Raw genomic sequence first — 25,153 nt, 5'->3', positions numbered from 1 at the left:
GCAATTCACTGTCCCCAGCGTTGTTGATACATTTGATAGGTGTTACTTTTGAGAGGTTGCATTATAAAATTATGGCGCCCAAAAATAACCATGACTATTATCACTACTGGATTAAGGCCACATTTATCTATCGTAATCCCGCTGTATATTCATACCCTTTCCCGCGATTGCAACCTGCACTTGAACCCCATTGTATGTTCTGAATTGGCTGAATTTGCCCATTTTCATCAGAGTTGTAGTGCGCTTTCAAGGTCAGTACATGAAATGAACGTGCCGTTATCATTGTCCTTGATTGTATTGATTTACACCCACTGTTCAATAAGCGTAAGTACCTGTGCTTTGCTGCACAGAACTGTGCACACTTCACGCCAACAAATTTTACTTGCTGCTTTTATATCATTTAAAGAAATGTGATGAGACCTTCTATTAAGCCATAGAAAAGGATCATTGCTGGTGGGAGCAATTATTGGAAATTACAATCAGAAAAAAAGAACACTGCTGAGGAGAGGTTCCGTGTATCCCACGTAAACTGCCAGGAGAGTGTCTCAATGACCCCATGTCACTATGATGCCGACTTTCGCAGCTTCCCCTCTGCATCTCTCATGAAACCGTAGAAGTCCCAACACCTGTCATTTCATCTTTCCCCTTCTCGCCATTTGAGGGCTTAACCGCGCCTTTTAAATTTACGGCTCATGATGTCATTTCCTCTTAGTTGGTGAAACGAAACCCTGACTGGGTGATTTCTTGACAGATCACTTCCGATCTAAGAGAACAGGAAGAGAGGAATAATTGTTGCCATGGTAAATTATCACGTGAAATTTTTCAGTGCAAGGTATGATAAGACAAGGACACAATTTGACGACTTCAGCCTAAGCCTGAATTAAAGAACTTTAGTTGGTTTACTGCAGCTGATAACCTGGCAAACCACACTGACCACTGACTGATGTAAAAGCAAATGATAATTAACCACGCACGGACTAAACATCAGTCAGTTTTATGTTTGAACAAACGAGTTAAATTCCCTCTCAGCTCTACCCACACAGCGCTGCCTCTTTTCCCCCACTCAAATGTTTAACAGATCACCTCTCAATTTCATCTATCCCAGGGGGAAGAATCATAGATTCTTCAGGCACCCTCCCCGTCCTTTATATTTCCCAAAATATTCAGCATGTGCACAAAGTAACAACGTAGGCAAGTGGGTCCACAACTTCGTCAGCACGGAGGAGCTGGGCCGAAGAACATATTACGTCCTTTATATCTCTGTATAGCTTTGTAACAATGACTCTATGAGTCTAATAGTCCTGTTCTGTGGGAAACAGTTTATCAAAGCTCATAACAACGTTCTTATGTTTTACCATCAAACTAAAGGGCACTTAGAGAAGTGCAATATATGTTGGCGTCGCGGATGATGCCAACAGTTTTGATCTTGTACTCTTTGCTTCTTTAGAAATCTCACGAACCTCTGTGCCATGTTACTGTTTTCTTAACCTGCTGATCTCGAACACAATCGCCTTCCACCGCACCCACCCACCCCCGACACCACCAAGATCAGGTACCTCCGACCAACATTCTCCCCACTTCTGCTGCACTGAAAACTTGCATAGTTTCCAAATTTCTCTCCCGACTGCCCAATGTTCATCACGGGCGTCCAATCATTTTCAACCTCATTTCCTCAGCAGGACGGTGTGACAGCCGTCCCTGTCCCCTCGCCACGCTGAACAACGTCTTTAACACCATTTCCTTTCTCGAAATCAAACGTTGACCTCTGAGGGCGTTCACGGGACAAGCTATGACCAGCCCCTTGTGGGATACGTTGATCAATCGTTTCTCAGTCCAACTTACACCACTGCCAACCGCAGTCTACCTCCCACCGCACAGCGACTCCCCCAACCTCAACTATGGGTATTGGTATTGTTCTTTTCTTGCCACTTGTACCGAGGTAAAGTGAAAAACTTGTCTTGCAAACCGGTCGTACAGTTCAATTCATTAAACAGTGCAGTTACATTGCAGAATGTAATACTGCGTCATGTTTTCCCACATAACTGTGTGGTTTCATCACATTTGCTCTCAACTTTCACCCAGCGCTCACTTTCACACGCTCCTCCTCTGATCAACCCCTTCCCCTTATTCCGTGACAACGTCATCGATGAACACCATTCCTGTATCCCCTTCGCTCTAACTCCATCACGTTGTTTTGGGAACCACATTTCCTGCTTCAGTGCTTCCAAGACTAATTGCCTTTCCCTTCGTTGTGGTTTCCCTCCACCATTACTCACAGGAGTCTCCATCGTATCGGTTCCATTTACCGCTGCTCTATTCTTAGGGCTCTACTTCCACCTTCGGCAAGCATAGATTTTCCATTGCCGTCACCTTTCACCCCACTATCCTTTGCAATTTCCGTCACTTCTAACATGAACCATCGATGCTACTTACACCGAAGGGCCTGATTCTGTGCTGTCTGACACTATGACCGCATGTCTCAATGATGCCGGCTTTCGCAGCTTCCTCGCTGCATCTTTCATGCAACCGTTGAAGGACCAACACCTGTCATTTCATCTTTCCCCTTCTCGCCATTTGAGTACTTAACCGCTTATTTTCAATTTACCACTCATAATGTCATTTCCTCGTGGTTGGGGAATCCTAACCCTGAATAGATAATCTCTTTACAGATCACTTCCGGTGTACGAGCAGAGAGTGAGGTGGAATAATTGTTGGATGGTAAATTGTCACGTGAAAAGTTTCGGTGCCCAGTTACGAGGTGTCACAGTCGCAGACACAGACATATTTGAAGAATAGTTGATTCCCTGTCACAATGTCCTGTCGAATTGCAATAATATATCTATATCAAGCACACAATCTGGCGTATCATCAACATGATTCTCCCCTGGGATAGGAAAGGAGGAACAGATGATGCCGAACCCATCATTGCAGCAGATGTTCCGATGATCTCTGATGGTTAAACTATGTTCATTTGTATACGCAAATCCTACGTAAATAAGCAGCCTGCGCTTCCATTTAGCAACACCAGGACACCATTGAGGCATGGAGTGAAACTGCCAAGTAATATTTGCATACAGAAGTGCCAATCATTGACAATTTTCAACATAACAGTATCTAACCAACAAAACCTCAACTTCAATGAAATTATCATCATCGAGTCCCGTCAAAAATGTGATGGGGAACACCATTGATCACAAATTGAACTTGACAAGCCACATAATGGCTTCAGGTCATGGACTGGCTAACTTTTTCCGAGTGAGCTAACTCTTGACGCCCCAAGTCTAATCCGCCACATACAAGACACGACGGAATAGTATCCACTTGCTTGGATAAGTGAGGTGCCAATATCTCTCCAGGCGCTGAACACAATCAGGAGAAAGCAGGAGAAATTTGCATCCAATCAACCACCCAAGCATTCATCCTTCAAATACTGTAGCACAGTAGATAGAGTGAACACCATCTTCAAAGAGCACTGCAGTTGATCGCGCCTGCTAGTCCAACAGCACCTCCCAAACTCGCAACATCTATCACCAAGGGAGACAAGGACAGCAGACGCTTGGGCAAACCACCACCTGTAGGTTGCCCTCCAGGTCCCGCACACTCTTCACCCTCGTTGGTCCTTCGTCGTCCATGAATGTAAATCCTGGAACTCTCTGCCAAGAATTCTGCTGTCACCGTGACAGAAAGGAATGCTGGAACCTGACAGAATTCTGCTGTATCCTTTACCAGAGGCTACAGCAGTTCATGGATGAGACCCACCATCACATTTTCAAGGACAATTCAGGAAGTGCATAAATACTGCTCTTGTCGGTGAAGCTGAGATCCAAAGGATCAATACACCATACTCTATTCTGTGGGAAACCTTGGTCTCCACCTCACCACAGATATTCCTTTTGTTATCGCTCTGCCCTCTCTGACATTCACCCGCCACTGTCCTCCAGCTCCAAAGCACCCCCCCCCCCCAACTCTTTGGGCCAACCTGCCTGTGTCCTTTCACCCACTGTCCACCAATCACTTAGGACTTCTGCCTCACCATCCTCTTCTTCGCATTATAGCAGCCATCTTCCCTCTCCAATCTCAGCCCTGATGCAGAGGTTCGACCCGAAATGACAATTCCTTTCCCCACAGATGCTGCTCATCCCAGGGAATTCCTCCAACAGAGTGTTTCTTGCTTCAGTTAATCCACGCAGATGTTATTCTTTCCAATACCAATATTTCACTAATTCATGCTTGATAAAAGTAGTTAACCGTAAACACTTTCCATTCTGAAAATTACTGTACCATGATATTGTTATTTTGTCATCTATTTCTACAATACTACTGTTACGAGCCCAGGTTGCTACTTGATGAGTCCCTTTAAGGCGCCTGAATGATAGTGTGTGTGGCTTTGTCTGAGTGCTGCGAGTGGGAGCTTCTATAATTGGAATGCTGCAGGTGTCTGAAGGAGGATTCATTGAAGTGCTGGAAAACGCAGATATATCTGTGAGCTGATTCTCGAAGACAGCAACAGAGCACAGAAAGAGAGAGAGGGAGAGAGAGAGAGAGAGAGAGAGTTGGTCGCACTGACTGCCAGTCTCTGTATCTATGGGTGAAGCATAATCGATGTGGCGGTCACTTTATAATCCATACATGGATTTTTGAGGTAAAACTGTGGAGTCCACTTTGTCGTTAACCTGTACCAGGAAGCAGGCATATCTGTGGGCGGCCACGTATCGAGTGCCCTCGGTGTGACATATACTTCGGAATAATGCAAATAGAGATACTTCGGTGATAGTGGTGCCGTATCGGTTCCATCGTGGAACTTGTGGATTTCGTAAACTCCTTCTCTCTACATTCTACTCTACAATTTAATGTGGTTTTCAGAAGCCTTTGGTCATCGTTTTGCTTCGTGGCATGCAGAACTGAACTGGGTTACCATCATAAGACTTTGAGAACTATTACTAGACTGGGTGGTTTGGGAACAAGCCAAACACACGCTTTGGCTTCTTTTGATCAATGTCTAATATCTGAGGTTTTCTTTTCTCTTATCATTACAAGTAGTTATTAATAAATAGATTTTAACGTGGAAAACTGGCTCGTTGTGTTTCTATTGTTACCGGTAAGTAACAAGACTCTGCCGTTTTCACATTGTTATAGCTTTCATTGCCCTCTGCTGGTGGCTCCTGATATTTTCAAGTATTGAGTGAGGACGATCTCTCCCTGCTGCAACAAATAATCTGCTGGTTGAGCAGCATCCGTGGGATGAAAGGAATCGTAGTCGAAACCCTCATCAGGACTGACCGCGGCCTACTGGGGATACTGTCCAATTCAGGGAAACTGTGGTTGAATAATAACAGTTCTCTGTTACTTAAAAATTATCTTGCATTCAGAATTAAAAGGCAAAAAGAATTCCAGAGAAAATCTAATTATCATCTCAGGGTCTCCACGAACAATCAGACTTTCCCAGGGATAAGAATAGCGCAGTAAAATTGAACATCGTATATCTGAGATTATCTTTGTGTATTATAGTATAAAAAAGAAAAAAAGCCAGATTAACGTCAACACTGTCTTGAATTCGAACTTAAATATTTTCGTAAATGTATTCCAACCGCCAGAATGTTGCAGAGTATATGTCAGAAACCGTTTCTGCACATAGTCCTGGCGCTGAACGGTCGTTTACATGAATTTCGGAAATAATGTATAAAATTTATTTATTGGCATTGAAATGCGAAGCTGTTACAAAATGAAGGCACATGTTATTAAGAAACATAGAAGTCGTTTTTTTCATCTCAGTGTAACTCTATTCTATAAAGTAAAATGTTTGCAGTAAAATAATGATATAAAAAGAAAAGACAACTAAAATAAACCCCCCTTCAAAGTTGGTAATTAGTCAGACTAAAACCGACGCAAATTGTAGAGAAAATCCGAGCAGTAATTTCAACATTAATAAAACGATCTCTTAAACAAATTAAATCTTATACCATAAAGAAATGCACTCTCCCCAAACTCAGGTTGCATTAAAGCATCAATGTGGCTGCAGATACAAACAAGTAATATTTTTCGAGAAGTGGATAGACTGAAACATTTTTCTTTGCTTTGTTTAAACGCTGCCTTGACCGTGGAGAAACTGGAACTAATCTCTGACAGTCGGACGGTATTTGAACACTTCATCAACAGGCTTCATGTTAAAGCTTATGGCTTCATAGGAACAAATAACGATCTCATTTCTTTGCATCTCAGGACACGAAGTACCTTGGAATCGCCAGTGGAAACATTTTGATTTCTTGGAATCTCAACTGACATCGCTGATTAAAACGTTATGTTCAACAAAGCTCTTAAATTTCTGCAGAGAGGCGATGATTGTAGAAATTTCATTAATTCAACACATTGTGATCGTAGAGAGCGTTTGGAACATTGATGAACTCATCAGAGTCATAAGGCAGCTGGCAATAACTGTAATGAGTGTCCTTGACTCCATTTTCGCCATCCTCAAACTCAAAGCAAACCTCACCTGGGAGTTAAACAATTAGTCGTCATTAAAACCAAATGCCAACGTCAATGAATCACGGAAGTATTATTGCAATTTATTCTATATAAGTCTCGGAGCATGAAGGATTATAGCTGAATGGCTTCTGCAATTATGAGAGAAAATACCGCCCATATCATCCCCCAGTCAATGATAGCACGTCAGGAAACGGGTAAATGGAGTTCATATCTAAGCCAATATTCCTATAGATAGTAATTAACATCACTCCCCAATGTGAAGGCTGGGTGAATGTCATATAACGGCTCTGCAACCTTATATGATTTTTAAAATTTTTTGATAACAATAAAAGATAAAGGAACCTGAGAATCTACCCGCCCTGAGTGTTGGAGGACTGTGTTGGCGGATTTTCGGATCCATGAACATTGTCACTCAAAATGTTGCTGCAATATTCGACCAGATTAGGGGACCATGTGGAACTAGAGCTACCTAAATAGAACAAAATGTATTGTTATTGGAGTGATTGATTGACGCATCGAAGATTATTCACCAAGGGACTACATTTATTTCTATGTAAAACAGAAACTCCAGAGCACCGTCTAATAGAGATCAATGATCAGTTAGATATAATGAACAGGCCAATTATTTTGGAGGAAGTCAATGGAGGGCGGGAATGCAAATGCTACCGCGTCATTTCCTGCTCTCTGCACCCAAGAGCAAACCCACTATTTCAGTGATACCTTCCAAATGAAAACGTGCCGAATCCATTTCTCTGTGCTTTGTGCGGTTTCAGCTTAATGTTCTTGATGCCAAAATCTGTGCCTCGACCATTCAGGAAAGGATTTATAAGTCTTCGTAAACACCTTGTCTATCAGTTCTTTTACCGTTAACTATTTGCACCAACGCATTGTTTAGATATTGCCCGGACTTGTTTGCTCGCGGTAAATACCTTCCCTTTATTACTTTGAGTTTCGGAATCCCATTCCCGCCTGACACACTGGGATTGTGACCTGCTATTTTGAATATTTAATGTCAAATATTGCATTTTACTAATTCGGATGGTAAAGTAAAGAAGTCGAATCGCCAAACAACGAGTTCCAGTTACATTGACTGCACATAAAGCAACAGAGAGCGACAGTGATATAGAATCGACAAATGTCAGCATTGACTACTGTTCATGCCCAGTGAATGCGTTGAGAATTAAAATATTTTTTAGGAACAGGTGGTAGCTTTGCAGTAAAGTTTCGATATTAAAGTGAAAGCATACCTGAACGTTCAATTTGAGAGGAAACCTCGCTGCGTTGAATACTCTCTATCTCTTGATAAATTGCGTCGTATATACCAACAGGAGAATCCCTGTCGAAGATGACATGAGCTGTTGAAGAGAAAGCGGTGAGATGACGGCATTCATATTTAAAAACAAACAGTCTGATGCAGTTTCGAATGGATCCCTGATCCACTTGTGAAACTGCTTCGTTGGGTACGATGGTTAATTAAGTTCAGGGTGAAAGCACAGAGCAGGCAGTACAGAAACCATCTACGTGCTGTTGCTTCTGGCACTGGTATTGGTTTATTATTGTCACTTGTACCGAGGTACAGTGAAAAACGTGTCGTACAAACCGATCTTACAGGTCAATTCATTGCACAGTGCAGTTACATTAAGTTAGTACAGAGTGCATTGATTTAGTACAGCTAAAAAAAACAATAGCAGTGCAGAGTAAAGTATCACAGCCACAGAGAAAGTGCAGTGCAGTAAGCTGCAAGGTCAAAACAAGGTTGATCGTGAGGTCATCAGGTCATAGGTCATAGTCCATCTCATTGTATAAGGGAACCGTTCAATTGTCTTATCACTGTGTGGTAGAAGCTGTCCTTAAGTCTGGTGGTAAATGCCCTCAGGCTCCTGTATCTTCTACCCGATGCAAGAGGAGAGAAGAGAGACTGTCCCAGGTGGCTGGGGTCTTTGATTATGCTGGCTGCTACACCAAGACAAGGAGAGGTAAAGACAGAGTCCAAAAATGGGAGACTGGCGTCCGTAATGCGCTGGGCTGTGTCCACAACGTTCTGCAGCTTCTTACGGTCCCAGGGAGAGCATTTGCCATACCAAGCCGTGGTGCATCCAGATAAGTTGATTTCTATGGTGCATCTATAAAAGCTGGTGAGAGTCAAAGGGGACAAACCAAATTTCTTTAGCCTCCTGAGGAAGTAGAGGCGCTGGCGAGCTTTCGTGGCCATGCCATCCACGTGGTTTGTCTAGGGCAGGTTGTTGGTGATGTTCATTCCCAGGAACTTGAAGCTGTCAACCCTCTCGACCTGAGCACCATTGATGTAGACAGGTGCATGTACACCGCCCCCTTTCCTAAAGTCAATGACCAGCTCTTTAGTTTTATTGACATTGAGGGAAAGGTTGAGGTCATGACACCATTCCATTAAGCTCTCTATCTCCTTCCTGTACTCCGACTGATCACTGTTTGAGATACGGCCTACAAAGGTGTTATCATCTGCAAACTTGTAGATGGCGTTAGAGCAGAATATGACCACACAGTCATGAGTGTATAGGGAATAGAGTAGAGGGCTGAGGACGCAGCCTTGAGGTGCACCAGTGTTGAGAATAATTGTGCCGGAGGAATTGCTGCCTATCCTCACTGATTGCGGTCTGTTTGTTAGAAAGATAATTATCCAGTTACAGATGGAGATGTTGAGTCCCAGGTCACGGAGTTTGCTGACAAGCTTGCTTGGTATTATTGTCTTGAAGGCAGAGCTGTAATCAATAAACAATAGTCTAACCGAAGTGCCTTTATTGTCGAGATGCTCCAGAGCTGAGTGAAGGACAAGGGAGATGGTATCCTCTGTAGACCTGCTTCGGAGATAGGAGTATTGCAATGGGTCCACGTTGTCTGCTAGGCTGGAGTTGATGCGTGCCATGACCAACCTCTCAATGCACTTCATGATGGTGGATCTCAGAGCCACGGGTCGGTAGTTATTGAGGCATCTTACCGAGCTTTTCTTTGGTACCGGGATGATAGTGGTCTTCTTAAAACAGGAGAGAAACTTAGATCGAAGCAGGAAGAGGTTGAATATGTCCGCAAATACTTCTGCCACCTGATCAGCAGAAGATCTGAGCACGCGGCCCGGGACACCATCTGCGCCAGGTGCTTTCCTCGTGTTCACTCTTCGGAAGACCGATCTTACGTCCTCCACTGTGATCACAGGGTCAGCTACGTTGGTGACTGTCAGAGTGGATGGTGACAATCCACTTCCTTTTTGTTCAAAACATGCATAGAATGTGATAAGTTCATCAAGAAGGGATGCGTTGTTGTTAACTATGCAGCCTGACTTCTTGGATACTTCCCTCGGTATTTAAGGGGTAGAATTCAGAATAAAGAAGCTAAGGCTGCCACTGCATAAACACCAGACAGAGCACTGCGTTCAGTTCTGTTCAATTCATCACAGGGCGGATATAGTAGCGAACTCAGTGGAGATGTGCAGCGTAGCTGAATCATCGTTACGAAAATGCATTCATGTTCGGTATTATTTTCTCCGGAGTAAACTATCGGTTTCTCTGCTAAGTGAAGCACGTTTCTCTTCTTCACCCTGGCTTGGAATCTCATAAATTTCATACCCCTCAATCAAATCTCCCCCAGTCCCAAAGACATTAACCCCAAGGCAGACAAGGTGTCTTCGAAACGATCGTTCACAACTTTCAAGTCACTGTGCTGTAACCGGTTTGATGTAGTTTCCGCAAAATCTTCTTGATGCCGAGGGCCATTCCTCAACGACCGAGGTAAGTATCCCGTGTATTCTTAAACACTTCGAGTGTCAGTTATTTCAGTTTTCACGATTTCCACCTACCAATTGTGCAGGTATTTCCTGCCACTGTTTGCCCTCGCGAAATACATTCGCTTTATTATCTTGAGTTTCTGAATCCCCTTCACGCTGCACGCACTGGGGATGTGAATATGACTCCATAAATTAAATACTTAACTTGAAGTATTGACTGTTACTAATTCGCAAGGAAATGTAAACAAATCAAATCGGAAACTGACGACTTACATTTATTTCTATCCAGACCATGACATTCTGTGAAAAGGGAAAACAGTTTACGACAGCACATTTGATCGGCAGCATTGCTTGAGCCTCACCTCTTCTTGATGGCTTTCTCCGAGTTAGCGCTCCCAATGCGATGAGCTCACAGACGAAAAGAGATCCGAGTGTTATGCAGACGGCAGCAGGGATAGAGACTGCTTTCCCTTTCCGCCCTTAATCAGAAAGTTAGAAAGAAAGAAATTTAGCACAGAGAACAATGAAATGCAATTCTAAATTATTCAATGCATTTACTAACTTAGTATCCTCTTCTTGTGTTCAACGTGTTACACTCAACATCTCTAAATAACTGTCAACGCAACAGAGAACACCTGAAACCAGTCCAGATTAGATAGATCGTGGAGCAGATGGGTTTCTTATGTACATGGGGACTACTGGGGACAGTCAGCATGGCTTTGTGGGGACAAATCGTGTCTTACTAATTTGATTGATTTGTTCGAGGAGGTGATGAAGGTGATCGATGAAGGTAGAGCTGTGCAATTGTCTGCATGGATTTTTTAAGGCTTTTGATAACATTCCTCATGGTAGGCTCACCCAGAGTGTTCAGATACATAAGATCCAGAGTGACTTTGTCGTTTGGATTCATAATTGGCTTGCCCATAGACAAAGAGGGTGGTGGTTGATGGGACTTATTTTGGCTGGAGGTTAGTGACTCGTGGTGTTCAGCAGTGATCCGCACTGGGACCTCTGCTGTCTTCGATATATATAAATTACTTGGATGAGTACATGGTTGGAGGGCTGGTAAGCTTGCAGACGATACAAAGATTGGTGGTGTTGTGGATATTGCAGGAGATCGCAAAAGGATCAGCAGGATATTGCACATTTGGGCGGAGAATAACAGATGGACTTTAATCCGGCCAAGTGTTGCACCTTAGGAAATTACCTATTAAGGGACAGCACACAGTTAATGGCAAGACCCTTAACATTGATGTACCGATGGATCTTGGGGTCCAAGTCCACATCTCCTTGAAAGTGATTGCTCTCGTTGATAGGGTGCTAAAGAAGGCATGTGGAATGTTTGCCTTTATTCTTGGAGGCATTTGAGTTCAAGAATCTGGAAGTTATACTGCAGCATTAGAAAACTATGACAAGGCTGCATCTGGAGTTTTACATTGAATTCGGGTCGCCCCATGTAGGAAGGATATGGAGGCTATGGAGACCATGCAGAAGAGTTTTACCGGCATACTGTCTGGATTAGAGGGCAGATGCTGTAGAGGCAGGTTTGATTTCTTCTCGATGGAGCGGTGGAGGCTGAGTGGAGACCTGTCAGAAATTTATAAGATTATATTGGGCATATATATAGAAGACAGCCGGTATCTGTTCCCCAGGGTCTAAATGACTAAAAATGGAAGGCATGTATTTAAAGTGAGATGCGGTAACCTTCAAGGAGGTGTGCAGGGCAAATTTTTACATTGAGAGTGTTGGGTGCTTGGAATGCCATGCCAGAGATGGTAGTGGGGGAAAATACGAACGAGACATTTAAGAGGCTCTGAGATGGGCTCATGAATGCACAGAGCATGGAGGGATGCGAACATTGTGCAGACAGAAGGGATTATTGTAATTTGGCTTAATAAGGTTTAACAAAATGCTTTAGAAGAGCAGCGGAAAGAGAGTTTAGCCAGGTGGAATCTGCTGCATATTCTGACGGTTATAAAAAGAAACATCACTTGTTATTAAATCCAAAACAATCGACCAGAAAGCGAGAAAGAACGTCAAGTTTGAATAATGACTACCTGAAGCAGATGAACGAGAACCAGGCGGAGATAAATCTGGACCTGAGGAAATTTTTGGACATACATTTCAGGATCATAAAAGTACAAAAATTGTTAAACGTAGATCTGTTTAAAGAATTAGATAAACTAGGACAAGGGAATAATCCCCTGACCCTTACCGGAACAAATGACACCGGCATCTTCCTTGTGATCACAGTCGTGCTGACCTGGCGGCGTGGAACCACAGTCGGAGAGAAAGGATTCTCTTCCCGTGCATTTCACCTCATCCAGCCAGATCACACCGTCGCCCTGGTCAAAGGCCGCCCCTCCCACAGCCGATAAAGCGGAGCCACAGCCCAGTTGCCTGCAGACAACGTTAGCATCGGCCAGGTCCCAGGAGTCATCGCACACTGTGCCCCAACTGTTGTTGGACAGTATCTCCACCCTCCCCGAACAGCTGCTGTTTCCCCCGACCAAACGCAGCTGTTGTCCTAATTATAGGAAAGAGAATAATTAGCATATGTTTAGTAAAAATGACAACAGCTGGTATAATGAAGGAAAGAACGTACCTGGCGATGGTTCAGGTTTCAATCCAGATTCCTGAAGACAATTATTGAGACTGTGGGGCTCCTTCGACATTGTGGCTTCTGTCGAGAAATTAAATATTCCTCGTCATTCCACACCAATATCAGAACTGACTGACGCACATGCAGAGGTTTGTGAGCTCACCTGAACAGACAACACCTGCATCCTCCCGGTGTTCACAGTTGTGTTCACCCCACGGATCCGACTGACACTGCCAAAGAGTTAACTCGTGTGAGTTACACGCCACCTCGTCGAGCCAAATATATCCTAATCCTTCTCCGAATGTTAGTGCGTCATACAGAATATTTTGTACAGGACCGCACTGTAACTGTTTACAGATGATTTCTGCATCAACGTCATCCAGTGACTCCGAGCATACCGTTCCCCAGCTCCCATTGTAAAACACTTCCACTCTTCCTTCACAGCGATGTTTTCCATTCACCAACTGCAGCTCTTTGTGTTCTGTCAACCAATTCACCGACAACCATTTAGACGTCATAGAGTCATACAGCACGGAAACAAGCACTTCGGCCCACCATGTCCATGCACGCCTTCAAGTACTAATCAACACTAATCTAGTTTTCTTTCTGTGCTGCCGAATTTCAAGCGCACGTGGAAAAATCACTTAAATTTTGTAAGAACCAACCTGCATCACCTCTCAGGCATTATAGGCCAGATTTCAACCGCTCTCTTTGTGACAAGATGCATCCTCAAATTCCCCCTACCTACCCCATTCCCCTTACTGGAGCGGGGTGGGGTTGGGGGAGATGTGAGACAGAGGCCAATGGATCAAAGGAGGAATCAGGCCTGATTGAGGGGAATGCCCACCTGCCTCTCTCTCCCATCCGAACCGCCAACTGCCCCGCTGGATCATTCGGCCCATCATTCATCTCCCCTCCTCAAATTTACAAGGGGTACCGATCTTCTTAACAAATGGAAGACATTTCAAATTGTGAGATTGCAAACTCAATTGCGAATAATAGAAGATAGTGTGTAACAACTCGTGGTTCTTTTTTAACATGACGAGTCTTTGGTAACTGGGATATGACTGGATAAGATAATATTTCTTCATTAGTCACAAGTGCATCGAAATACACAGTGAAATGCATCTCTTTGCGCAGAGTGTTCTGAGGGCAGCCCGCAACTTTCACCACGATCCGGCGCCAATATAGTATGCCCAAACCTTCCAAACCCGTATGTCGTTGGAATGTGGTAGGAAACCGGAGAACCCGGAGAAAACCCACGCAGTCACGGGGACAAAGTACAAACTCCTTACAGACAGTGACCGGAATTGAACCCGTGTTCCTGGCGCTGTAATAGAATTGCGCTATCCGGTACACTATAGTTGCTGCCCAGATAAGAGTGGAAAAGAATTTGAAAGATAACATTTGGTTGAAGCATGAAAAGTGAATTTGAAAGGAATGTTCGGAGGCAGGAGGAAATTCGGTTCGTTGAATTAGAGAGGTGGGGGTTGTAGAGTGAATGATTTTGTCTATAAATTCATCAGCTTGGCCCTGCATTATGTACAATGACAAATCTCTCGAAAGAAGTCTCACCCTTATGCTCCATATAATGCACAAATTGATGGATCCTTACCAGAACATATAACCATTGCATCTTCCTTATGAGAGCAGTCGTGTTGGCCCCATGGTGCTGACTGACATTGCCAGAGAAAAGATTCGTCACCCGAACAACTCAATTCATCCAGCCACATTGGGTCTGAGCTTGGTCCACAATGACCAGCAAGTTTCGTCTCCAAAGCGTTCCCACAACCCAACTGTCTGCAAACCACCTGAGCGTCCGCCAGGTCCCAGCAGTCGTCGCAAACCGAGCCCCATTCTCCACTGTAGTAGACTTCAACTCGACCAGCACATGGACTTCCGCCGCCGGTCAGCCGTAATTGTAAGTGTTCTGTGGGCAACAAACAACAGACCATACTTCCAATGTGCATTAAATCCTTTCCTCAACTGAAAGAGAAGTTGAAGAAAACCAGGGATAAACACTTGTCTGGGTTAATACTTCACTTAATATTGCCTGGGATGTACAATATAGAACCTTCAAATTCGACCCATTACGTCTAATGCAACGGTAATACTCTACACACGATACCTGATCCACCTCCACATGAAAATGTTTTATCACAACATGTGATCAGTCAGCAACATTCAATGTCATGTTTTCAGCGTCGAAATACCCTGGTCCTCTTTTCAGCCTTCCCACGTTTTGCTTCGACCACAGAGCACACTGTTATGGAAGCAACTTATATTGTTTTGAATGTTTTTGCAGTGGCTTTGCTTCAGTCGTTTCACCTACCTGCGGCTACCTGTGCACATATTGCTTGCCTTACTTACCTGAGTGCTTCGATCTCACCAGATCTTCAGTTTTGCCAAAGGTAACTTCCTTCACCCCCAGCACACATACACTGAAGTTACAAGATTACCCATAGATTACCTCGCACTGATGTGACAAATTTGAAACACAAAGTTGAACTGCAAGATGTTTCTCTGTAAGAACGAATGCATATTGGAATATCTATCAAAAGGAGGTGATCTTCTGTCCAAATATATAGACGTAATTATACAATTTACAACAGTACATGTTAACCACATACAGTTGGTAAGTTGGAACAAAATTAATTTGGACATATAAGACAGACGGAAGTGGTAGAGAGGTGTTGTTCTTCTGAGTGGAGGTCGGTGATCAATGGTGTTCCGCAAGGATCAGAGCTGGGAAATGTTGTTTGCAATACTTATAAATGACTGGATGCAAAATTAGATGGTCTGATTAATATATTTGCAGATGACATGAAAAGTGTTGCAGTTTTCGATAGAGAAGCGGGTTGTCAAAGGATACAGCAGGATATCAGCTTTGAAGAAAGAGAGGAAAGAACTAGGGAGAGTGGAAAAGTGAAGAGGACCAAGGAAGCAGGGGAGAGAATGGGGGACCGAATGACTGCAGGTGGATCCACATCCCGTTATATTCCATGACAGAGATACCCGAGGTACAATTTTGCGTGTCTTCACAGTCGAGTAGATAGTGCCCTTAGATTTCTGAAACATCAAACCAATTATTCACCAGAACAAAGGACCCCAACGCCATCGCTGTCATCGAGAAATGGATTCAATGTCAATGAGTTGCACATCTGGAGCTGCAACTCATTTCCTTGGCAGGTAACTTCATTCACCCACACGGGCCCTTCGCTCTCTCCGTACTTTGAAGAATTGTAGGCAGAAATCGCATAGCCGCAGCCCAGCTCCCGACAGGTCACATTGGCGTCATTAATGTCCCAGAGGTTGTCTTGCAGTCTTCCCCAGCTGCTGTTGTAGTATATCTCCACTCGCCCATCACAGCGGCTTCCCCCATTTACTAGTCTCGGAACCCAGTCTTTCTCTACATTAAAAATGAATTGAAAACAAATGTTAAACGGAAGCAATAATATTTTATGCTTTGTTGGAACTCACCAAATTTTCCTAATGTAAATGTGGAGAGATACAATAGGGCAACAGGCTCTTCAGCCCAGTCAGTTCGCGCTGACCATCAACCACCCATGTAAACTCATCCGATATTCATATCATTATTTATTCTCCCCACATTCCTCTTCAATTCCCCACAGATTCCGCTACTCATCTACGCAATCGAGCCGATCCACAATGGCCAATTAACCTAAAGACTTGAGGGCTTTGCGATGCTGGAGGAATCCGGGGAGATGGGGAACAGCAGGAGTGGAATTCATGTAACGGTAGAGCGTGTAATCTCCAAAATTAAAATGCACCCGAGTTTAGCGTTGAACCCGGCTCACCGGAGCTGTGATCAAGCGGTTCTTCCAGCTCCGCCACTGTGCATGACTTCTGGGAAGGCACGGCCAGTATATTTATTACGATGGTGTTAACATTTCACAGAGGGAATAATTCATGGAAATATCATGCCGCTTCTACTGCTTAAACTAAGGAAGAAGTAACTCAGTTTGGAATAGCGGTACCTCACATCGGTTGTTGATGTGATCGAACCCAAAGAAAGTGGATTACACAGGCTTCTAACTTGTGTTGGAAACAACCAACTTACATGAGTAAATAGTTTGGCAATAATAGCAGGGACGTGCTTAATATCCAGAGAAAGATTAAGCTTTATTTCAGACTTAGCGGACTCACCCGAGCAAATAACACTGACGTCACTTTCATGTGAGCATCTGATTCGATCCCAGGGTGAAATGGGACAATCCCACAATCGGGACTCGTATCCCTGGCACATGTACTTCTCGTTCCACACTGGACCTGTTCCCTTCCCGAAGTGAGCTCTTCCTTGGATTCCCGCTACTGTTCCGCACTTGAGGTGCGCGCAAACCACTGCAGCGTCTTCCCAATCGAAGGATCTGTCACAGACTGTCCCCCATTGCTGTCGCTGGCGAAGTTCGAGACGACCGGAACATCGGGAGGCCACAGACACCAGTCTGAGATCTCTGCTTTCTAAACAGTGGTAATAAAAACAGTGGCCCATCATAAATCGAATGGGATGAACGCATTAACTGGCACAGATCCGATGAGAAGGTGCTTTTAGCGCTTAATCACATCTTCGTACAGGGAAAGAAAATATGATCCCGTACAAATATTGCTATCACCAATCTACATCGTCATGAATTCCTAGAGAGATACAACACAGAGACAGGCCGTTCGGCCCACTAACTCGGCGCCGGCCATCAAACACCTATCAGCAGTGATTCTATGTTCATAGTTGTCTATTCACCCCACATTGTCATCAATTCAACGCAGATTTTACCACTCACCTACACCGTAGGGGCAATTTACAGCGGCCAATTGACCTCCTGATCCCTACGTCTTTGGGATGTAGCTGCGATTTTCCAACAATTTTGGCAGAAAGGGAGCAAGCTACTGTAACTATCCCCTTTCGAAGTTGTACCTGAACAAATCACTCCAATGTCTTCTTGGTGGCTACAACCAGGCGGTCCAATAACGGGTCCTGATCCTTCTCCAAAATGAGCATTAAGCAGCGCTTCCATTGCAGAGCCGCAGTTCAGTGCTTTACAAGTGAAGTCCAGACTCGATAAGTCCCACGATCCAACGCCGCAGACAGTCCTCCAAGTACCATTCGCATAAATCTCCAGCCTACCGTCACAAGCACTGTTTCCATTCACCAGGCGAGGTGCGATAGTTCCTGTGAAAAGGATTTAATAAACTGAAAGTGTTTAAGTTATAGCTTATGACTTTGAGATTTTGCACAGAAAATTATAAATAAGCCGGACATGCATACAACCATCCGAATTATAAGCAGGAGTAGGCCATTCGGCCCTTCCATCTAACTCCAGCTTTCAATAATCCAAATTCCACATTCACTTCTTGTCGTGGAACGCTTTCACCCCTATTCTTCTCATATACGAGGACATACAGATCCCTCTGCACCTCCGGGTCGGATATTTGGGTGCTAGTCCTCCAGTTTACGTTCAATATCATTGGAAGCGTGGAGGCGTTCAAGGGCAGAGACGTTGCAGTGAACATGGGATGGAGAATCATTCTCTATACTTGGTCCATTTCTCAAGGCTGTAACATGCAAGTGGAACATAAGGAAGCCGCTCAGTGGAAAGAGCAGCAAATGTTAAACCCACGTCAACTCGGATCGTTTCCAATCTTTTTACTTAAGGACTTATAATGGAAATACAGTTGAGAATTCTATACCTCCGTTGTATTTCACATGTCTATTTCACAGTTGCTCCAAATGACTCGATTGCAAAATGCCATCTAAGACAAACTCTGTAGTCAATTACGATGACTATTTGGCACCAGCCATCAACCACTTACCACTATTCCCTTTTTTTTCTTCTCTCATCATTCTCGCACCCCCAGTTTCTGCCACTCACCTGCACACGAGGGGAAATATAAAATAGCCAATCAATATACCTAACACCACCTTTTTGGAATGTGGGAACACCCGAAGTAAACTTGATGTTCACTGTGAGAACAGACGGTGCTGGAGATCAAGACTGAACACGGGACTCGGGCGTTGTGAGGCATCGGCTGTCCTCCCTGCGTCGCGATGCTGCCCAATCAAATTCGTTATTTTTCTCAAACGCTAAGCTATTGATCCTGCGTGGAATAGTGTTTCGAGGCAGAGGTTTTACATTATAGTTTTGTTATATAATTCGTCAACTTCGGCGTAATATAAAACATTTAAAACTACACGTTGATTATAACCTCTATCTGTATTTAGCCAGACAAATGTTTAGACATTTTTGACCGATTCCCTGACGCTCCGTAATTTGTACCTGAACAGATCACACCAAGATCCCGTTGATGTCCGCAGCCGGGCGGGCCGATAACTGGCCCCGTTCCTTCTCCAAAGTGAGCATCAGGTGGCGCCACAGCTCCAGAGCCACATCCCAGTTCCTGACAAACAACATCAGCAGCTGTTAAGGCCCAGGATTCGTCCCTGCAAATTGTCCTCCAGGTTCGATTGTCGTAAATTTCCAGTCTCCCTGCACAAGGACTGTTCCCATTCACTAATCTGGGTTTGACCCGCCCTGTGAATCAGACGTAAACACGAATTTTATGATGCCTTATATTGAAATACCATAATGATACAAACAATTTTTCTTATCGGTAGTGTCCAGTCAGTTAGATGAGGCGTGCTCTAAATGCTCTGGTGTTCTTGGGTGTACACAAGAAAGGACATGTTGATGTGCTGAATTTCTAACTGATCCATGTGTAGCTCATGGACTTCATTTTCTTAAGGCAAAAAAATCTACTGCTTATTGTTTCGTTGAACATTTAATGCAGTGGGGATCATGTACAAATGAATACCACCCAAATTCCATGGGACTAGAATAATAGTGTATGGTAAGGTTAACATGATTAAATATTGGCTGCACATCGGTATAGAGCAAAAGTTTAAAGTGACTTTCCAGTGTGACAATTGATGGAAAATATTCCGTCATAGAGATTCGCCATGGAAAACTATTGATCTTCATTGATAAGAAAATTTGTTCTCACAAAAGGAAAGGGAAATTACGAAGTTTCTGAATGACTGCCCATTGGCTCGTCATTAAAATGAGGAAGACTGTGATATAATTCATAGCATAATAACATGAGATCAGAATGGTTTTGCTGTTGGCAAATACATCTTCCATAGATAATCAAGACGGCCTGCATTTTGTGGGAATGAACCGACATAATGAGCATAAGATGGGTAAAGGAGCCAGAGTCTCTACAGATAGAAGTAAATAATCTCTATAACTTGACACTAGTGTGTCTAAGTTTATAAAATATAATTAAATTACTGATTTTACATTGTAGAGCAACAACTAAATACCACCCAACCACCCAACCATAGCTCTCCAAAAAAGGCTGGGATGATAATGAAAATGAGAAGATATCTCGTAAACAGTGTTGAGGATTATTGAAGTATTGGATAGGGTAAGTCTGAGAAAAGATGTTTCATCAGCTAACTTAAACTAAGCTGAGTCGCATAAACATAGGAAGTCATTATTTTCCTGTTAAGAATGTCAGCAGAAAGGCAATAGTTAGACTGTGGAATACACCGCTGCAAAGAATATTTAGAGTCAATATCATCGTCTGCTTTTATGAAGTTAACATGGCTATCATTTGAATAATAAAATGTTGTAGATACACGAGATGGGGGTCGAAATACTTTATACTTTATATCATCTTGTTTCAGAACCCTGTTTTCATGCAGTGTACGGCATCTGTCCAGGCTTAGGCGTTGGTATGTGCACACGCTGTGCAAATCCGGTATTTATATTCTTTTCCTACTTCATCTTGAGAGGGGTTAATATACCTCCTTCTGGAACTGCAGTATGTATCCACAAAACGTTGTTCAATTTGGAGTTCAGGATGTTCAATGTGATGAGGGAGGGGTGTTTGAGCATTGTGCAACTGGGATGCAAAAGCGGGGGTGATGGCGAAACCATGTACTTTCCGCCTTTCCAAACTGTGGAGCTCGTGGGTCAGTAGTGTTGAAGGAGACATTCCTGTGGATAGAGCAAACAGTAACCGCAGAAGAGTGGGATGTGGAGGAAATGTATGATTAGTTTATATCTATGGACTGGTGGGAAATTAGATTGCTTTTCTTCCCAGTGGTGAACATTTGTGCCTATAGAGCTATCCAGAAGAGAGTAGAATATGGAATCACATGCTCAATTTATCCATTGTTGGAGCTAAAGTAAATTTACCTCCTCAGAAGAGGGGACACTCGAGAAGCAAAACATAGATGAAATGGCTATTCCTTGTCGTCAAAGCTGTACAAAGCCAAACTTCGAAACAAGGAATGAAGCAGCTACATTAAATCAGTGGAGTTTAATTAAATCAATCTACCACAAAAGACACCTTGCTGATGCTTGGGCAAGATACACGTTGTTATGGAATCAATAGCCAAATTTGATTTTTCATTTGGTACACAATGTTTCCATAAAATCAAGTAGATTTTATTTGTTTTACCTGCGCAGATGACGCCGGCATCTCTGTCGTGGGACAGAGAATAATGACCCCATGGATATGATTCACAATTCCGCAGAGCAGTGTCGTTCCCGCCGCACTTTATAGCCCCGGTTACAATGGGCCCTGACCCTTCCTCAAAGTAAGAACTGGCTGGCGCTGCCAGAGCGAGACCGCAGCCCAGCTCCCGACACACCACAGCGGCGTCCGCCAGGTCCCAAAGATCATCATACATCGTTCCCCAGCTCCCCTTGTACCGAATCTCCAGTCTCCCGGCGCATCGACTCCCTCCATTCGCCAGTCTCAGCTGAACGCTTTCTGTTACACATCAGAAAATAAAAGTCACCCGGCCAGTCTTTTTGACTTGTTGTTATCGAGAGCACTGACAGTCCCACAGTTGTCATGAAGTCAATCGGCAGAGAAACAAGGCCTTCGGCCCATCATGTCAATGCCGATCATCTGCTACCCATCAGTGATCCTATTTCCCAGCACTTGCCTGTAGCCTGCAATACGTTGGCATTGCAAATGCTCGACTAGACATATAAATGCTGCGAGAGTTTCGCAAACGCAGCACCGGGCATCAACAGAAACAGATCACGAGTTCGACCATGCCATTCGGCTCTCAGCACGTAGTAGTGAAGTGAGTAGTAAGAACTGCTTTGGGTCTGGTGGTACTGTCAGCGAAACCCATTATTCGCTCTCTGCCCTTCAGTGACCCCACTGACTGGAACCGTCAATGAAGACCGCAACTGGAGATGAAAATCATCAGTGAAATCAATGAAAACTTCCCACCCTCATCAAAGTGTCAATTACCTGAAAGGTCAGCCTGGGAGACCACATTCCTACCTGTAATGAGAAAATTAGAATTAGAGCCCATTGTGTGTGAGGGGTAGCGTGGGGAGGAGGGTGGGTTCTTGTAAATAAATCAAGAGAAGCCTCAAACGAGCTTAACTGAGAGATAAATATTCCAGACACATTGCAGAAGGGTGATAGCAGTCTCTATGACAGCATCTTTGTTTTTCATTGATGACCTGTCTCTAAGGACTTCACTGCGGCAGACGAAAATTAACATTGTTTTATTTATATACACCGGAGGTTCCTCAGCCAGCTATTTGCAGATGGGCGCAGTTCCTCCTTGTGACCTGCACTAGGATTTTGGTTCTTTCTTGAATTTTCGAAGGACATATCACACAAGAAGAACCACTGTGTGTGTTTGCAGTATTTGTTAAAAGGACTAAGGGATGGTAGGCTAATTTCCCTGGGATAACCGGGATACCCAGCTAATTTCTATTAATACTAGGAGCTTGGAGCGCCAGGATGCCTTCTGGAGACATTGATGATGGGCTCCATCTTTAATTATCAGCAGTCCTGATGTAGAGTCACAACACAAAACGTCAAGAATTCCCTTTCCCCCACAGGTCTCGCTGGACCCGCTGAATCCCTCCAGTGGGATATATGCTTTATATGTTGATGGCTCCCTTACTGTGAGGTTGAACGCACTCTGATTCCAATGTTCATTTTAACTTCCTCAGAAAAACCAAGTGAAATGAACCGTTTGCCAAGAGCTCTCATACTGCCATAGTCTGTGCTGGCAATTGATCAGCAGAATTCCGCCGTGGAAAATTTCCATCATCATGTTGTCTCCCGACGATCTGCAGAAATATTTTATGCTCCAATTTATAGGCTACAGGTGGTATTAAACCGATTACAACTGATCCAAGCCATTAATTGAAATGCTGCTTTTTTCTGTTAACATTCACGATATTTTAAGATCAAAACTGAAAAACAGTTTGACGATTCCAGAGGCAGAGATTTAAAAGCCCAAATGAGATTCATGGTGGCAAGGATTATGTTTCATGGGATTTAATCAAAGGGATGAGAAAGTGAAAAGTTACATGCAAAAAATTTCATTAAATAACAGTTTCTTCGGTCTGCCAAAAAATAAAAAAATTACACTGTATCATGTGAAAATTATTGGCAATTATTTGATTCTTGATATATTCGAGAGCAAATAAATAGCTGAAAAAATATACTTGCTGATAAAACATTTCAGTCACGAGACTGGCTTCGCTAACACCATTCAGTCCAGAATTTATTGACCAATGGACGAAACCACAATGCGAACCCAAACAACTGTAAACACCTTGCTACTGTCTGAATGAGCAACACCACCAAAATAATCCGACATGACCGTTCTATTCACGATACTCGTACGAAATCTTCTAGTTTGATGAAAAATTGGGTATGGGAATGAAAATAAAATGTGTTACCGAGAGGAACCAAATAAAGCCTGTGCTATCAATGGCAATAGATCATATGAAACATCCATTTTCCTTTCCTTCAATGTACATTACTGTAGAACTTTTATATAGCCGAATTTATCGCACTAATCCATGGTCTGAATCATAATTCTGGATAAATTAATTAAAATTACTTTGCATTGATTGGAGACACCCAAGTCATCAGCAACAAAACGTTCTGTATGCACCGAGAATCATAAAATGCAAAGAATTGAGGCTGCAATTTTAATCGATAAAGCACCCGGTAGGATTAATTGCAATAATCGTCCCGAAAATAGACAACTAATCTATTCAAATACCAAATGGAACAGTGGGAGATAGAGTATTATCACTTGGCGAGAATATTGCGTGGGGAAGGACGCTGCAATACTGGTCCTAACGTGTTATGCATAGGTTGTAGAAAGTAGGCAGAAAATGAAAAGGAACTTTGAAAGATTCATTACCAATTACTAATAAGTACAAATGTTTTACAATATGGAGTAAAATTAGACTGTTCAGAATTTTGAAGATTATTTCTTCCTGGGCATTAGTGTTTAATGGCACATGCTCCCTGGATTCTAAAACTAAGCCTTTTTAAATATCCAACGAATAATTCGACTGCTGATCATTACAAGCTGAAGCTATCTCATTATGATTAAGTTTTAAATCTACGTTACTCAAGTGCTAGACCAAACCCCTAACAGCGACCAAAACGCTAAAAATTTAGTTAATTTTTCACACAGCACTTATACCGAGCAACTTCAGGGAATGATGTGCTTTTGCTGGTGTAGTTTAAGTTAGGATCAAATGTTAAAAACATTCTTCACTCGAAGCGGGAAATTCATGTTCAATCTTTAAAAAAAAATCTAAATTTGCCCAAATATACACATTGACAAATCTGCGATTTAACCAAATCACATCCATATTGAATTCATAGCATATCACATAAAGGGCAAAGTCTGAATGAAATATGAGTATTTGCTTTAAAGTGATATTAACTGGGAGGTATTTACTGCAACTGAATCCAGGAATAACTTTTTACTTTTCTTTTTCCATTCTATGAATTATAAGACCCGTTTCTTAAATTAACTACAAAAATGAATTTTGGTGTCCCTTTTCGATACAAAAAAGAAAGTGCAAGGAAACTTATATCGGCAAACGCACAAATTAACTGAGCGCAACAGAGGGCTGTTTCCTTGAATCTATACCGTTTTCTGTAATTGAAGTGAAGGAATATATTCAAACATTATCTGGAATTGGCGGAGAAATAACCACAGCCATTGACAGATTTTCCAAATAGAGTGCAATGTAGTAGGAAGAAAACTGAATGTACTGCTGCATCTCAACAGAGGTTGCTTCACATTTTTCGGGTGTGGAGAAAACGCCGATGTCACCTGAGTGGACTCGTATTTTTGTATCAACAAGTGAATTAGGAAGATTGAAGGTAAAAGTACATACTTCTGAAGCCATTCGGTTTGTAAATTCGATTGCTGTACCTGCAAATACAGGATTATAATATCTAAACCATATTCTGGGAAATATATGGAAAGTTAG

This window comes from Pristis pectinata, chromosome 29, assembly GCF_009764475.1.
Source record: "Pristis pectinata isolate sPriPec2 chromosome 29, sPriPec2.1.pri, whole genome shotgun sequence".
Taxonomy (NCBI): domain Eukaryota; kingdom Metazoa; phylum Chordata; class Chondrichthyes; order Rhinopristiformes; family Pristidae; genus Pristis; species Pristis pectinata.
Note: the sequence above shows the minus strand (reverse complement) of the source record.